The sequence below is a fragment of the Sciurus carolinensis genome, chromosome 11 (assembly GCF_902686445.1).
Source record: "Sciurus carolinensis chromosome 11, mSciCar1.2, whole genome shotgun sequence".
Lineage (NCBI taxonomy): Eukaryota > Metazoa > Chordata > Mammalia > Rodentia > Sciuridae > Sciurus > Sciurus carolinensis.
The window spans coordinates 85,673,944-85,690,490 of record NC_062223.1 but is presented as its reverse complement, the minus strand read 5'-3'; the positions used below and the strand labels follow the sequence as shown (position 1 = coordinate 85,690,490).

At 37.9% G+C, this 16,547-nt stretch overlaps 1 protein-coding gene across 17 annotated transcripts in view; it reads left to right on the top strand.

Annotated features, from left to right (window-relative positions):
* The window catches only part of Dlg2 (discs large MAGUK scaffold protein 2), a 2,079,243-nt gene that overhangs the window by 1,833,533 nt on the left and 229,163 nt on the right, over positions 1-16,547 (top strand). The window contains exon 1 of one of the 17 annotated variants that reach the window (XM_047516995.1): positions 11,309-11,449. The exons of the other annotated variants lie outside the window; for them this stretch is intronic. The gene's annotated coding sequence lies outside the window, so the exon portion shown is untranslated. Of the gene's footprint in view, positions 1-11,308; positions 11,450-16,547 lie in introns of those variants that run through there. 17 annotated transcript variants of the gene reach the window in all.

The window sequence follows — 16,547 nt, the reverse complement described above, 5'->3', positions numbered from 1 at the left end:
CACTTCAGCTTTCTCTGCACCCTACAGCTGCTCACAGTTCAATTGCATGTTGCCTGCTGTTCATTTGGCCCTTCATGAAGGCACTGAAGGGCAAAGCAAGGACTCTGCTTCCCCAAGTTGGGAAGGGTAATTAGAAGCTTCACACTGTCTCCAAACTGTCCAATGACTATTCATCAGTACTAAAATAATGGTGAAATAAACCAGGCACCATTTCCTATATGCACTCAGGACCCTCAACCCAGCATGGTCTGCCAGTCCACAGTTTATTTCAGGCATATGACAAGGCTGGTCATTTATCCTCAGCTTGGAAAGGTGAAAACTAACAATAATGTTATTAGTTATAATAAAACTAGTTGTTGTTAACTATCAAGTCTCAAAATGGAGTGATAGTTTAAACAAAATCGAACCTTACTTTCTTTCTCATTTGATCTAAAACTGTTCTTCTCATCCAGTGGGCATCTCTCCTCTGGACGGTAATTTTTATACCCTATGGTTCCTTCATCTTCAGCATGTGGCTTCCAAGGCCAAAAGATTCATTTGTGTCAAATGGTGGAAGGAGAAGAGAACATAAAGGCTTGTGAAGGGGAATATTTTTATGGAACAGGCCTGTTCTATTACATGGACCAGAATTCACATTCCCTTGACCAGGACTCAGACATGACTGCACCTAACTTCCAGCACGGAGTCTTGTTTTATCCACTGAAAGAAAAGTAAAGGAGTTTGGTGAACCAGCTTGCCTTTGCTTCAAAATGACAGAGGTCAACACTTATAAGGCCCTTACTTTGTATAAGATGTTGTGGTAAGCACTTTATCTACATTAAGATTCATATGCCATATAATTCATTCATTTAGAGCACACAATTCAATGGTTTTGAGTGTATTCAGAGTTGTGCAACCATCACCACAATCAAATTTTGATCATTTTCATCATCCCCAACATCAACCTCAAATCTTAGCAACTCCCAATTTCCTCACAACCCTTGTCCTCAAACCTAGGCAACCACCAATCTTTTTTCTGTCTGTATAAATTTGCCTTTTTTGGGCTTTTTGTTTATTTGTTTGTTTTTTGGTACTAGGGAATCTAACCCAGGGGCACTGTAACACTGAGCTACATACTCAGCCCTCTTTTATTTTTTATTTTGAGACAGGGTCTCACCAAATTGCTGAGGCTGGCCTAGAACTTGTGAGCCTCCTGTCTCAGCCTCCCAAGTTGCTGTTATTATAAGCATGCACCACCATGCCCAGCTTCCGAACATTTTATATGAGAATACATGAGGTGGGCATGTCATTATTCCCTTTTACAGATGAAATTAAAGATCAGGTTGCTTAAATGATTTGTAATAAGTTTAAGCCCATCCCATTGTTGAAATGCCCTTGTGCAGCATCGCAAATATAAAGAATATCATGCCATGATTTAGGAGAGAAGAGGTATTTGGTTTTTTGTGTGTGTTTTTAAAGGCTACCACAGGAAAAAACTGACTTTATGGCAAGCTTCTTTACTGAAATGAAAGGCACTAAGAGTCAGAAAGCTCAGGGTTTAGTGGTCAGATCTATTCCCTACCAGCTACAAATAAAATACATGTTACTTAATTACTCTTGAGTCCCTTTGTTTTCATCTGTAAAATGGGAATAACAAAATCCAGTTTTCTGGGAAGATTCAGTGAGACTAACATAGGGTGTGAAAGCTGTTCTTGTAATTTTGCATAGTCAACAGCCTGCGAATGTTAGTTGTTCTTGCTTAGAAGTGAAGTTTTAGTTGTAATTGGACTAGACATTGTGTTCATATTTCAAAGTACAGTCCAGGAAGACATTATTGTAATTTGCAGTTTACAGTAACCAGATTACAGCCCAGGAGTGACGGAGACTCTAGGAGGTTCTAGTTCAACGAGAATGGGGAAAAAAGGGACATTCCCTGCAGGAGAGAAGAGCATACACAGAGCCTTGTCTATCAGCTTCTGATCTCAGTTGGGCAGAGCAGCTTATTACAGGCACCTGCAAGGAACCAGCTGAGCCAGTGTGAGTTTGAAGTTCCTTGGGAAAGATAAGCTGGTTGAGTTTCTATAGGCAAAGAGCCAATAATGAGGTCTCCAGCATTCCATCACATGTCTTTTCATCACTTTCAGCTCAGTCAGAGAAGGCAGAGCCTCATACTTAGGGGCCAGATGTGTATCTGAGATACTGAAGGACATAGAATAAAAGGTGCTGTGAATGAGTGACTTGTGCTGATATTCCACCGAGTTGTTCTCACTCTGCCGTCTTCAGCCATAGTGATATTAAAACCTAGTCAAGAGAGTAGAGAGAATAAATGGATGCATTGGGGAAATTATATTGGGCATAACTAACTACATTACATAGCCAGAGGACACCACCATTGAAAGGGGTCTGAACTCTAGATGAGATAAAGGGCATGTTTCAACCTTAAAAAAATTTCCTACAGACCTCTGGTTCTGCTATTTTCTAAGTGTATGGACAAGTGATTTAACCTCTATGAACTTCCATTTCCAAATAGAATTGTTATCAAAACTATACCTTGTGACCATGCAAGCTGCAACCTGTACATTCTAGGAGACTCCATTAGCATACATAAGTCAGCAAACTTATTTTGTGAAGGACCAGATATCAAATATTTTAGAATTTAAAAGTCAGATGATCTCTATTGAAATAATTGATTCTGTCATTGTAGTGCAAAAGCACAATAAACAATACACAAATAAGTGGCCATGGCTATGTTCTCATAAAATTTTATTTATGAGCGCTGAATTTCACATAATTTTTACATGCTTCAAAACATTCTTTTTTTCTCCCTCCAACCAGTTAAAAATATAAAAATCATTCTTGGTTCATGGAGAGCATTAAAATAGACAGTGGACCAGGTTAGGTCCATAGGCCATGGTTTGCAGAACCACCAATATAGATTAAATATGTTTGATGACCTCCATAGAGATGCAATATGTTGTCTCAATTATTGTAAAGACCAACTAAAAGGATAGATATAAAGTGATTATTATAGTGTCTGTCCCTTAAAATGTCCAGCAAATGGCTGTTTTACTGTTGGCCCTTTAAAAAATAGTATTAGCTCTCTATTTGCCACTGACTTCTGGGGAAAAAAAGACAATTATATATTGTTTGCTTAACATTTCTATTGTATTGATTTTTTATTACAATTAAAATATATACTAAAATTAAAAAAATAAAACTAGTTTAGACAAGTAGAAGCATTAGTAAGTAGGGTTTTTTTGTTTATTTTTAGTTTTTATTTCAGCATTACCCCTTCAATTCCCATGAATTTCTTTAGTATTAGATGTGTATTGCTAAGCACTCTGTGAATGAATGAGCTTAGGTCTTTTCTATCTAGAAGCTTTCAGTATACGTTCTGTAAAGTGGTTATGTGCAGCCCAGGGATATATAAGACCTTTTCTTTTTATTAATTTTTCTTATCTCAGTCTTTAAATTTCTCCTTTGGTATACATTTTATAATGTTTACACTATGCCACAATAATATGGTCATACAATATATAATTTATAAATATGTTAATATTCAGATAATTGGATATGTCTTCAAAATGACTTTAATTGATACTATGAGCAAAATTTTAAACCCACTGGTCTAAGAAGAAAATGAAGAAATATATCCTGATGGGAAACCGAGTTGGCAAGAGTGATGTAGGTTCTTATTCACAATGACACAAGAGTTATTAGGATGGGAATTGACATTTACTCTGGTGTCTATTTTTGGGCAGGCAGGAAACAAGATATTTCATATTTTTAATTTCATAAGAATACAATAGCTATATGAGATAAATAGTGTTATCCTCATTTTATAGATGAGGAACCAAGGTTCAATTTGAGACGTTAAGCAATTTGCAAAGGTCACTTGAATGAATCAGGTCTGTCTAACTATAAAGCATGACATTTTCTACTTCCGCCTTCATTGCATTGAAAAAGTTCATGATAAAGGATTTATTCTTCTCTGATATTCCTAAACTCTGAAGTTAGTCCTTTATCATCACATGAGCTTAGGCTATTAAGTGCTAAGGGGGTAAAATGTCACTTCTCCAGAATTCCATGATGAGTCCCCTCACTTTCAGTCTTCTCACTCTGACTGGAACACTTTGTACGAGGTCATTTCTACTTACCTCTGTTGACCCAATTTATGCTGCTATAACAGAATGCTTGCAACTGGATAATTTATAAAGAACAGAGATTTATTTTTTTATAATTCTGGAAGTTTGGCAAATCCAAGCTCAAGGGGCCACTTCTGGCAAGAGCCTTCTTGCTGTGTTCTCACATGTGGAAGGCATCATGTGGGAAAATGAGTGAGAGGGCAGGTCAACTTTTATTTATATGTGTGTATGTATGAATGTATTTGGTACTAAGGATAGAACCCATGGGTGCTCTACCACTGAGTTATACCTCCAACCTTTTTTAATTTATTTTTTTTATTTTCAGACAAGGTCTCACTAAGTTCCTGAGGTTGTCCTCAAACTTGTAATCTTCCTGCCTCAGCTTCTGAGTTTCTGGGATTACAGTTGTGCTCTACCATATCTGGCCTGAAAGTTGGCTTTGATAACAAATTCACTGTCATGATCATGATACCACTTCTCCAATAACAACATTCATCCATTTATGTGAGCTCTCTAATCGCCTATTATTAGGCCCCACTTCCCAACACTGTTGCATTGGAGATTAGATTTTTCAACACATGAACTTTGGGGGACACATTCAAACTATCTTATCATTCATTAAGACTCAACTTAATATTGATCACCTTTTTCAAGAAGCTTTGATGACCTCATGCCCTAGGCTGAGTTGGGTGCTCTTCTTCTGTGCTTTTATAGCACCTTAGAGAAAGTCCATATAAAATGAGTTATGAATCTGTTATGCAAAAACAAAAACCACAAAAAAACACATTCCCACAATGAATACATATAAAAAAAAATCTGTTATGAAGCCTTGCATTTAACTATTATCTACTTATTACTTCCTGGACTATAGCCCATAAGGGGACAGAGATCCTGGTCTTGCCTATATTATTCTTCTGGCAATCAGTGTAATAATGTGGAGCCCTTCATAAATACTCATAGAAAGAATAAGTCCTCCTTCTTTGATTTGTAGTCTGAGATAACTTTGGCAAAAGATAGGGTGAAGTTTGTTTTAAGAATTCCAAGGATAGGACAAATTGGTGAATATTCATTAGATTATGTCTAATTTAGGGGACCAGATAATTGTAAAACAAGAAAGTAAACTCATATATGTGAAGGCTTTTCCAAAATTCTGTATTTCTCAGCAACTAAAAAGGGTGTACACGCTCACACCAAACATATTTATTATGTGTATGACATCCATACATAGTAGTTTCTATACGTGTATATTTATATGTGTGCACATATTCATGAATATGAATGCATAAAAATAGTCTGCCACAATTTCTGGAAACTATCCTTTGGATCATTAAATGCTCAATAATAGGATAAAGTTCATTAATGCCCTTCACACTGGCCAGACTCATGGAGTTAGGCAATTGCTCCAAGTCTCCTTTACTCCTAAAGTCATTTCCCTTCTGGAGGCAAAAATACCTTACCTTTCTCTTTAAAGAGAATTAGCATTTACTAAGAGTTTTTATGGTACTCTAGACACGTAGCAGAAGTTATCTTACTTAATCCTCAGACATTTGCATAAATCCACAGATCCTGAACCCAAGAGAAAATGGATCAAGTCAAAAAACAGGTCAATAAATTTCACTGAAAAATAGGAAATCTTCACTATATTTTGGGGACAAGACTAAGGAAGTGTCTGAATCAATGAATATTGCTAAATTTATTTAAAGTTGTTGCATGAGATTATTTTAGTGATAATGAGAGATTATGATCATTAACACAATATTTGTATATGAGTAGGAGCCTTTTCAATTGATTGAGAGCAAAGTTTACTTCTTCCCACCATCCAATGTGGCTATATGTGAAGAGGTTTCTTTAACTCATTTTTTGAAGGGGATAGCATTTGAACACTTGTTCCTAGACTACTTTTATATTTCATAGACTAGTAACATTGGAGAACAAACCCTTACAGTACAACAGAATTGCCAGTTTCTATCTTGCCAATAAAATGGAGAACATCGAAAAGCTAAACAAAAACACAAGACCACAATTCCTATCCTCACCATCATTTCATAAGTAAAGAATAATCCACTATCAAAATAATAGGAAGGAAAAATAAACAGTAGAAAGGACATAATCCTATAATAAAGGAAGGTCTTTTCAGCCTGATGAAAGATCACTGCATCCTATGCACTTTCTCCTTCTACTCTGGACCAATGAGAGTCAGGAACCAAGGTCTAGGATCCACTGCTACTGAGTATGGAATCTGAGGTCATATAGATCTTGGTCTAAATTCCAGCCCTGCTAATTCCTATATGTAAAGCTAAGGGAAGTTCATCAGCTTTTCTGAGTTGCAATTTCCTGATACATTAAATGAGGATAATATCTGATCTGTATTTTGCAAGGCTGCTATAACAAAGGACTACACATTGGGAAGGTTAGAACAACAGACATCTATCATCTTACCCTTTTAGAGGCCAGAAGTCTGGAATCACGATTTCAGCAGGACCTGTTCCTCTGAAGACTTAGATAAACATCTGTTCAAGTCTTCTCTCCTGTCTTCTAGTTGCCCTTTGGTTTGTGGCATTGTAACTCCAACTTTTATATAACATTCTCTCTGTGTGCATATCTGCCTCCAAATTCCCCTTTACTGAACCACAGTTATATTGGTTCTATAAAGGGGAAGTAGGACCCACCCTAGGTTAGTTTGTCTTCATCATACCTGATTATATCAGGCAACCATCCAATTTCCAAAGGAGGTCAGGTTCTAAGGAAACGGGAGTTAGGACTTCGACATGTAAATTTTGGGGAGATTCATCCAACACTCACTGTCTTCATAGAATTGTTGTATTGAAGTCAAACACAGGAGGAGCTGAATACATTGTGAAGTACTTATAAAATACCAGAGCAATGTACTTGTTGATTTTTGTTTTTTTTTAAAAAAAGAAAAAAATTTAATTCAGAAATTTATGATGAAGCAATTATGCAAGGATCTACAACTAAGAAGTAGGGAAGACAGGGCTTTGAACACATTCCTTTGATAAATGTTAAATACATTATGTGATAGGCCTTCTTCTAGTTTTGGAGATTCAACCACGCACAAAACAAAGACCCCAGGCCCTGGGAGCAAGTCTAGTAGTAGGGGAGAAGATGTTGCTCTCTACTGGATGAGGCACTGTCCTCTGAGGAAGAGACACTTGGACCCATTGAATCCTGACTAATGTGAAGGAATAAATCCTATGTGAAACCAGGGCCACCCACCAAAGCTCATGTTGGGTCTGACTCTTCCGCTATGTGGACAATGAATTAAGTAGCAAGGTAGGAGTTGAAACAAAGAAATCATTTGGAAGGGGATTGCCCATCTCACTGTGATAGATGGTAGTAGTAAAAGTTAGGGAGATAAAGGTGGAGATGGAGAGAAGATTCAGAACATATTTTGAAGACAGCGTTGACAATTTGATGGTGAATAGATCATGGTGTATAAACTAAAAGTTGAAAAGGGCTCCTAGAATTTGACCAGGCACAGTGAGGTTAATGATAATGCCGCTTATTAAAATAGTACATACTGGGAACAGAACAGATTTAGGGGAGGAAATGAACAGTTCTGTTTTGAACATTTTAAATATGAAAAGTCCATTAATCAAGTGGCATTGCTTAGCTATGGTATGCTGCTGGATGAGAGTCTGGAGCACAGGGCACAGATCAGGATGCAAGATCTTCATACGATAGTCTTTGCTCTATATGTGGCATTTGAGCCTGGAAGCTGCATGGTGTGGCCTTAGGAGTGAGTGTCATTATAGAAGTCTAATGACCAGGCCTGTGGCACTCCGCATTTGAAAGATTGGGATATGAAGAAGAACCCAGCAAAGGAGACTTAGAAAGATAGATTAATGAGCTACGAGAAAACCAAAGGAAGTTTCAGAAACAAAATAAAGAGAGTGATTGATTCCTGGAGGTGGTAATTGATTCTGCCGAGTGCTGAGAAGAGGGGGACTACACACTGGCCACCGATTGTTGTCAGAGAGGTTGTTGCTGTCATTAACCTTAATAAGAGCAATTTTAAAGGAAAGGTAAGGGTAAAGCCTGATTGAAATCAGTTAAGGGACATGAGGAGCTAAAAATAGTGAGGACACTGATATTTTGTTATCTGCTGCCTCAATTTCTTAGAGGCAGTGGACGTAATTGTTAAGATAACAGGCCATGCAATTTTAAGCCTCAGTTATTATTCTGTGTCATTTGTTAGCAAGTTACCTCAGCTTTCTAGACAGAGAGTAAGTAATAGTTAATAGTATAGACCATGTCAATAAATTGAGTACTATCATTAATACTATCTAAGTAAAGTATTGGTATATTTCAAGGCTCCACGAAATTCATATGTCTGAGAGTAATTGGTGGCACTAAGTGTTAATTATGACTGGAGATGTATAAAGTTGTAATCATTCACGACAGGGGGACAGAGGAATGTTATAACATAAAAGGTATAAAGGCTCATCTACATCAGTGTTTCATAGTGTGTGCCATAACGGTGGACTAGCCAGGTAGCAGAGGAAATTGGAGAGGAAAGAAATGGCTCCTGGGGATTTTGGGGGTAGGGGGATGAGGGGTGAATAATAGTCAAAGAAACTGGAAATCATGGAAAGATGTAGAACAACGGAGCTGCTTCAGATCACATGTTGTTAACCCACAGGTAGATGTATAGGAAGTAACCACTGATCCTATAATCATAGCTGTCATCTGCTCTTAGTCACACATGGCGTTTGCACCTGGCCTTTCTTACCAATTTAGAACCCTCACCCCCAATTATGTTGCTTACCTCTGTTCCTACAGTGCCTGGTATTAAATATGGTGATGAAAGAGGGAGTACCTTATCCATGCATATTTTAGATGCCCTAGTAAGATGCTTAGAGGAAAATATAAATAAGAGGAAAATATAAATAAGGAGAGAGTAGTCTGTGAGCAAATGGCTACTGAGTCATTCTCTGCAAACAGAGCTAAGAAATTATCTCATGTATCTCTTATAAATTTACAGCATCACCTGTCCCATTAAGGGTCACTGCTGATGGCTCTCAAGGAATGCTGATCACATACTTTGAAGAGAGCAGTTATCTTTTTGGACAAGCTGATTGGGATGTCACAGGTGGCCAGATACTAGGTTTTACTGACTCAGGGAGGAGTTGGCAGTGGAACTGTTGAGACAGAAAAATACCTGCCTCTCTGCCTGGCACACCCAGATTTAGTGGCAGGAATTACCTGGTTCTACGCAAAAGTTCATTATTTTTAATGGGTTTTGTGGTGGGTGCATGAGACCAACAACCATGTGAATATGCTTTCCTGAACTGGTGAGTTTGTTTGAATACCATGAAAGTAATGGTCAGAAAACCTTGTAGTTGAACATGTAGCCCCAAGCAGAGTCCCTGAGGCCTTCTATTAGGTGGCAGAAAGTCTACGTATTCCTGGAGATGTTCTGCAGCCTGGGTGATAGACCTCTCTAGATTTCTTTTACCCTGGACAGCAACTTAAAAGACTCCTTGGCAAAGTATAGTTGACATTTTTAAAAGCAGTTGAGGGAGAAGGTAGGGCAAAAAATAATTTTCCCAGAGAAAATATGGTACCAATTTATGGATACATGTTATAGACTAGGCACTAGAGTTTCTTTTTCTCTGTGTATGTCACTGGGAGGGAACCCATGGCTTTATATATGCTAGGCAAGTGCTCTACCAATGAGCTACAGTCCCAGCTCTTTTATCAAGTTTTATTTTTGAGATGGGGTTTCACTAAATTGCCTAGACCTGTGTCTAACTTCTGCCTCAGTCTCCCAAGTAGCTGGGATTACAGGGATACACCACCATGCCTGGTTATACTTAATCTTTTGAGATAGTTATGAGTATACCAATTTTACAGATAAAACCACCATTTTATGGTACATTAGTGGCAAAGACAGGGTTTTAAAACAACTATTTAATTCTAAAACCTATGATATTTCTATCATTTCTACCAATAGCTATAATAAATTAATTTGCTTTCATTGTCCATCTGCCTTGAACAGCTCAATATACAGAAGAATATGAGATAAAATAATATATTTAAGAGTGTGTCTTTGAACCTAGATTGCCTGGGGTTGATTTCAGCTCTGCCATTGTGTGATCCTGTGTGGACTAGTTAATCTCACTGAATCTGTTTTTTCATCTGAAATATGTTTTTCATGATAGTACTTACTTCACAGGGGTGTTTTAAAGATTAAATGAGTCAATACATGCTAAGCATTTAGAACACTAGCTGGCATGTAAGAAGTACTCAGTAGATACTAGCTATTATTACCCAAAACCTGTTTTCCAGTGTTGATATTTGATGAACCTATAAAGGTTACTGTGACCTTTTCAGAGAGGAGACAAAAGCTCAGGAATGCTCCTCTGTGAAACTTACTTGTTAATGATTTTTGGTCAACAATATTGTTTCTTATTTTCACATCTCCCCATTTTCAGGGTTTCTGTGCTCTGGAGGCAGTATGGTAGAACAGAAAGATGGGGTACTTGATATCAGAAGCCCAGGGTTAAGTTCATGCTCAAATCGCACTTAGCAATTATGTGACCCAGCAAATCATTTATCTTGCTTGCCATGGGTTCCTTGTTGGCACAGTGAGCAGGTTCAACTCCCTAATCTCCAGGGATGCTGCATTCCCCAAGTTCAGTGAACACCCAGCAAGTCACTTAGCTCTCTGAGCTCCAGTGTTCACTGGTACTATTGCACTCCCAATACCTTTTCTAGCCACTGAGTAGTTGGTGACAGTGAGAGTATATGGTGTGCCTATGACATGCTATGCAAATACAGGGGCTGTTCCTTACAGAACTATTATGAGAATTAACCCTGAGTGATACACCTCGCTTTGTGTCTGTTGATGCAACAGCTTTCCTCTACATGCTGCTGTCTTTGCCTACTCCCCACTGGGTTGGGTGGATCCACCTTAACAAGGTATGGGGGAATACAAGTGGAGGATGAGGGTACAGCACTGATGGTGGGAAAGCATCTTATTGGTTAATACTGGTACATCCCAAACACCAATTACTGTCCCTGATTCTGAAGCTGATATATTTATCAGGATGAGTTACAAGGAAATATATGTATCCAGCAAGGGAGGATGCTGCATGGTCACCCCTGTGATATAAAATATAAGAGTCTAGGAGGGGCTGTTTTATAATTCATCAGGTTCCGCTAGTGAGTTCTGTCAGAGTCTTAGTTATAAAGGCAAGTGTGAACCGGACGGCAGACGGGAGAACCTGGCACTTAGGAGACCGACAAGCTGCCTTTGGTGCCTCCTGCCTCCTCCCTGCTTTGTTCCAATAATTTTGTGCTTGGTAAGTTCCCTGGCTTTGTAGCTAATCGTTGTTGTTGAATGAGCTTGGCAAACGTGTCCGTAGTTTGGAATATGCACTTGCTGTCAGAAGTGTGTGTCAGTGTTTGGGCATCTGACAAATTCCACAATAACCCTTTAATGAGCAAAATAGCTTAAAAGATGAAACAAAACCTGACAAATCAATTATTCACCTTGATCCTTGGAAGGCTGCTTTCTTTGGTTGCTAAAGTTTCTCAGGTTTCATTCTGTCAGTTTCATTCGTTGGGTGAGCTTTGAAAAGAACAAGTCTCTTTGTCACAAAATTGTTTTCCTTAGCTGCCAAAAGGAGGTATGTACAGGGTGGTTTATCCATCCCCCCCCCAACCCCCAACTAACTCTCCCTAGCGATCGGTAAATTTTAAAAGGAACTGTTTGCCTGGTAACCAGCTCCAACCGAGCTGAACCTGTGCAAGGCAAGATTCAAATTGCAATCTTTTGTGTGAACAGAACTGAGGGGCTGTGAATAATTGCATTGTGGAGATTATTGTAAAACTCGGTATGGTGGTAGCTCCTGCATTTGCTAGGGTGGGATCAGAATCTGATGAGATTTGTATTTGGCATGCCTGTTGATGATGTGGGAGAGAGAAGGAAAGAAAAGACTAGATCGTCATGGAAAGAGCTGTACAATGACCCGCAGAACAGACAAATGCAGAAAGCATGACTTGTATTTGTGTAACTTGTAGCTGATTTCTCTACTTTCATATCCCCATTAACAATTACCTGAGGCTGCAATTTGGTTCTCTGGGTGCATTTGAATCCTTGCTCCAGGTCCTGGCTCTGTGCAGGATGAGAGCTAACTCCCGTTCAGCTAGCTGTAGGAAGTCATTTCCTTGTCAGAAGGAAAGAGAAGTGAAAGCTGTACCTTTCCAGACTCCTTTTTGCTGTCTTATTTTGCCTCTGTCCAAATCGCTCATGGAAACCAACAGCTTGACGTACTTTTTTTTTTTTTTTTCTGTAGCAGATTTAACTGTAGTGTCATATGGCATATTATATATGGAGAGGAATAGCAAAGGCATTTTTCCAAATGTTTCACGAATGTCTGGCTTGTTGACATTTGCTTTATTTCACTGGCAAGGAGCTACTGTCTGAACCCGCTTGTTTGTCTGCCCTAAGTGTTTACCTGGTACACTAGCGTACTTTGTCTTTAGATGTAGAAGCTGTAGGTCAGACAAGAACATTTTCTTTATCCTCAAAGCAATTTTTTTAAGCATATCTTTGGGGGAAAAAAAGTGTACATGTTTTCCCATTGGAGACTTAGCTTCCTTGCTTGTTCTTCACTTTTTCCCAATAAATATTTTGATTTTTGGATACTATCACACTTCCAATAAAGTTACTTTTCCTTTCCTAGTGTGCTTTCTGGTTGCACTGAAAACTTGGCAGATTTGGAATATGGAATATATTTTTTTCCAAGAACACGTTTTTCACCCATACTTTTTTCTTCCATAAATAGCTTTTCCATATTTTCCATTTCTCTGAATAAGTTCTGCTTAAAGAACAGAGGAATGATGTATTGTGGTTGGCACTTAGGGATGTGTAACCTGAGACTTGGTTTCTAATCTATAAGCTGGTGCCCCCACAAGGGGTCTGTAAAATGTCTCATGTTCAGCTCAAGCCTCTGGGCTACAGCAATAATAATTAAGGTAGGAAATTCAGATCATTATAGATATAAATGAACATCTGCATTTGATGGTTCAGCCAGTCCTTGACATGTTATAAAGCTCAGGACACACAGCTGAAGGCTCCTGAAAGTGCTAGTCTATTCTAATGCCAAGAACAATACAGTTGTAAAGTACCTTTGAGATGTATTGTACATTGAATTTTATTGTATCACATTTTTAAAAATCACATGCCAGAGTCCAGAGTTTATTTTGCAGCAGTATCTGGGTTTTGATTCATGGAGCAATAAACCAATGTGCCAATCTCAGTAAACTGAGTTTCTTCTCATTTGGTGGTGGTTTTTCCATCTTCTCCACCCACCAAAGATGAACTGTATTTATAGCAACAAAAGAAAACTTGGCAAGAGTTAGTCCCAATTAAATTTACAGCAAGACAAATACAAACTGTGACAAGAATCTTCTGAGAGGGCACATGTAGACAAAGTCATGTGTCTCAAAAAAAGAGTAAAAGTCAAAGAGTCAAAGGTCGTTTTTTGCCTTTGTGACACATACGATTTTCTTTGAGAAGTTGGGGAGAGTGGCAAAAGGGAGCAATTTAAAGAAATTGTTCCAAGACCTGATTCTAGGAGGGTTAAAACAGAAAGGGCATTGTGTCCCTCACCAAGAATTATCATCTCTACCTCACATTTCTTATCTGTAAAATGGGGGAGGGGAAAGTTAGGATTAAACCAAGTAGATGATGGATATAAAGCAAATGATACACTGTGGGACACAAAGGGGCACCCAGTAAAAGCTAGTTATTGTTACAAATGGTATTTTATAGAATATATTAATTCATTTGGATACATGTTATTTTTGAAAGAAATATGACATGGTAAACAGAAAGGTTAGCAAGATATACTTCAGATAGTTAAGTAATTGATTTTGTTTTTATTTTGGAAGCCTAGGAAAGATAATTTTTACATTTCAGCTCACTTTTAACTCATTCCTAGAATGGCACCCAAAATCCTTACATAATTATCCAAAGAATAAATTTCTTTTAAATAGCAAATGTGGAAATTAACTGATGCCATAAAATATATTACAACTTTTTAAACTATTTATCAAACAATAATTAGGCAATATTACCAGTCCTGACATTGTATTATAATTATTTAACCATTATATAACCTCTGCATTAAAAACTCTTAATGGTGTATGTCTTGACTGGTAGTATTTCTGTTTATTCTTACTCCCTTCTTTATGTTTTATTGTCATTTAAGCTTTTGTAATGAACATAAATTATTTATGTAATTAGGAAGAAAAGAGAAAAATATTAGGAAATAAGAGTAAAAAATCACTAATGGTATGTTGTAGACATATCATTTATGGTGTTTCAGGCACTGTGCTGAATGTTTTACATGCATGTTCTCTTTTACTAATCATCAAAACCCTACTTGGTAGAGTCTATTTTGCTTCCCATTGTAAACTGAGGAATCAAGATTAAAGTTCATTTAAATACTTCTATATCGATCAATTTAAATTAGCATATGATGATGCTAGGATTTATACATGTACCTTTCTATAACCCAGAATCTACACTGTAGTCACCATGATAGAATGAAGTATCCAGTAGCATTTGCTAAACTTTTCATGACTCCCTTTTGGGATCTTGGACCTATAGAAGTTTTGATTCCTCTCCTCACATATTTAATCCCTGTCAGAGTTTGAGAAGGAACATAAAAAAGAAATGAAGCTGGGAATCTCCTTTGCTCTCATTTTTGATCTATGCCAATTAATATCACATTTCCCTTAACCATCTTTCCTATTCTTGCCCAAATATAAACTTAGGTTAAAAAAAAAAAAAAGATATGAAATTTTAAAAGGTCACAAATTTATCAGCTCCAAGGAAGGATCTGACAGTACCTCTGTTTGACCTGGGCAGACTTTTCCTGAACAGCTGCTTTTAGAGGAGTCTATGGGCCAAGAAGATGGTACCATGTGATACTTGTTCTCTTTCCCTTCTAGAGCACATTCAGAGTAAATAGGACCCAAGAATTTATTCCACAAATGTTTCTGAACAGACTGTTTGGAGTTGTGAGGGGAAACCAACATGGGGTTGCTATTTGTCTGAGGATAGGGAGCGAAGTTGGAGATTGGGCTGTTGATCACAGCTTTGACTGGTAAACTGCGGTGTCCAGCATCTGCATGGGTGGTCTTTCATGCTCGGGAAGGAACTAGAAGAGAAGAAGGGCTGGCCCAGAACAAAAGGGAAGGCTTCCATTTGTGTTCTTGTTCTGGGTTCCCAAAATGTTAGGCACAGCCCTATCTTGAGTTTCAAAATATTTACTTATATTTCAAAAGCGTTAGGACTAAAATTCCAGTGAACTGATTTTGTGGAGCTTTTGTTTTTGATATTTTCCCCCATTAAACCCAAAGACACCACTTAAACAAGATACCATTGGTAATTCCAAATGTCCTTTTCTTATTTCTAGTTTTAAATTGTGATTCTAACCTTCAGGACTGGAGTCTAATAAAGGCAGTCAGTCTGAAGGATCTAAATGGAACTCTCCCCCACAAGCGGTGTATAAAAGCAGAGATGCAACCAATGACTTGATATGCCTTATGCTGTTATTGCAGCTCCTTCTCCTGTTTTTTATCCTCCTCGTAGCTCCTTTTCCTCTCACATTGTTTTGGAAACTAAGGTCCACTAAGGAGAGCTAACATCCAGGAGTTCCAGGTAGCAGACCTCTGTAATTTAAAAACCTGAGGGTTTTGGTTTTTTTGTTTTAGTGCAAAAAGTCTTCAGACAATTAACATGAGTTGGTTTTACTTTGTGTTTGTCTCTGTTACTCTTATGTTCACAAAGCAGTTTTCTAGGTGGAAAGGCAGAAAGTATCTTGGGAAGTAGCACCACTATCAAACCTTGCAACCTTGTTTCCTTTAGCTATAGAGCAGAGACAGTAATTCACAACTCTCAAGACTATGGAAAAGATGTAAATGTGATAACTTACCTCCTAGACATTGCTATTCTCTCATTCATGTGAAAGCATCTGGCACAGTAAATACTTAGTACATAATGTACCTACATTAAGCATTTACTCGGTCTGAAAATACAGCAGTTAAAAGGATGCCTCTGTGAAGAGTAAGGTGTGTGGTATATTTATGTTTGCTTAGAAGAGACGGTTAGAAGGATGGTACAGGAAAAAAGAGACAAAAAAAAAAACCTATTATTAGTAGTAGTAGTAGTAGTATTGGTACTGGGGGTTACACCCAGGGGTCTTTTCCCTCTAAGCTACATCCCCAGCCTTTTTATTTTTTATTTTGAGACAGGATCTTGCTAAATTGCTAAGGCTGGCTTCAAACTTTTGATCCTCTTGTCTCAGCCTTCTGAGTCACTGGGATTACAAGTATGTGCCACTGCAGCTAGCTACAAACCTCATTATTTAACCTCTGCATTGAAAA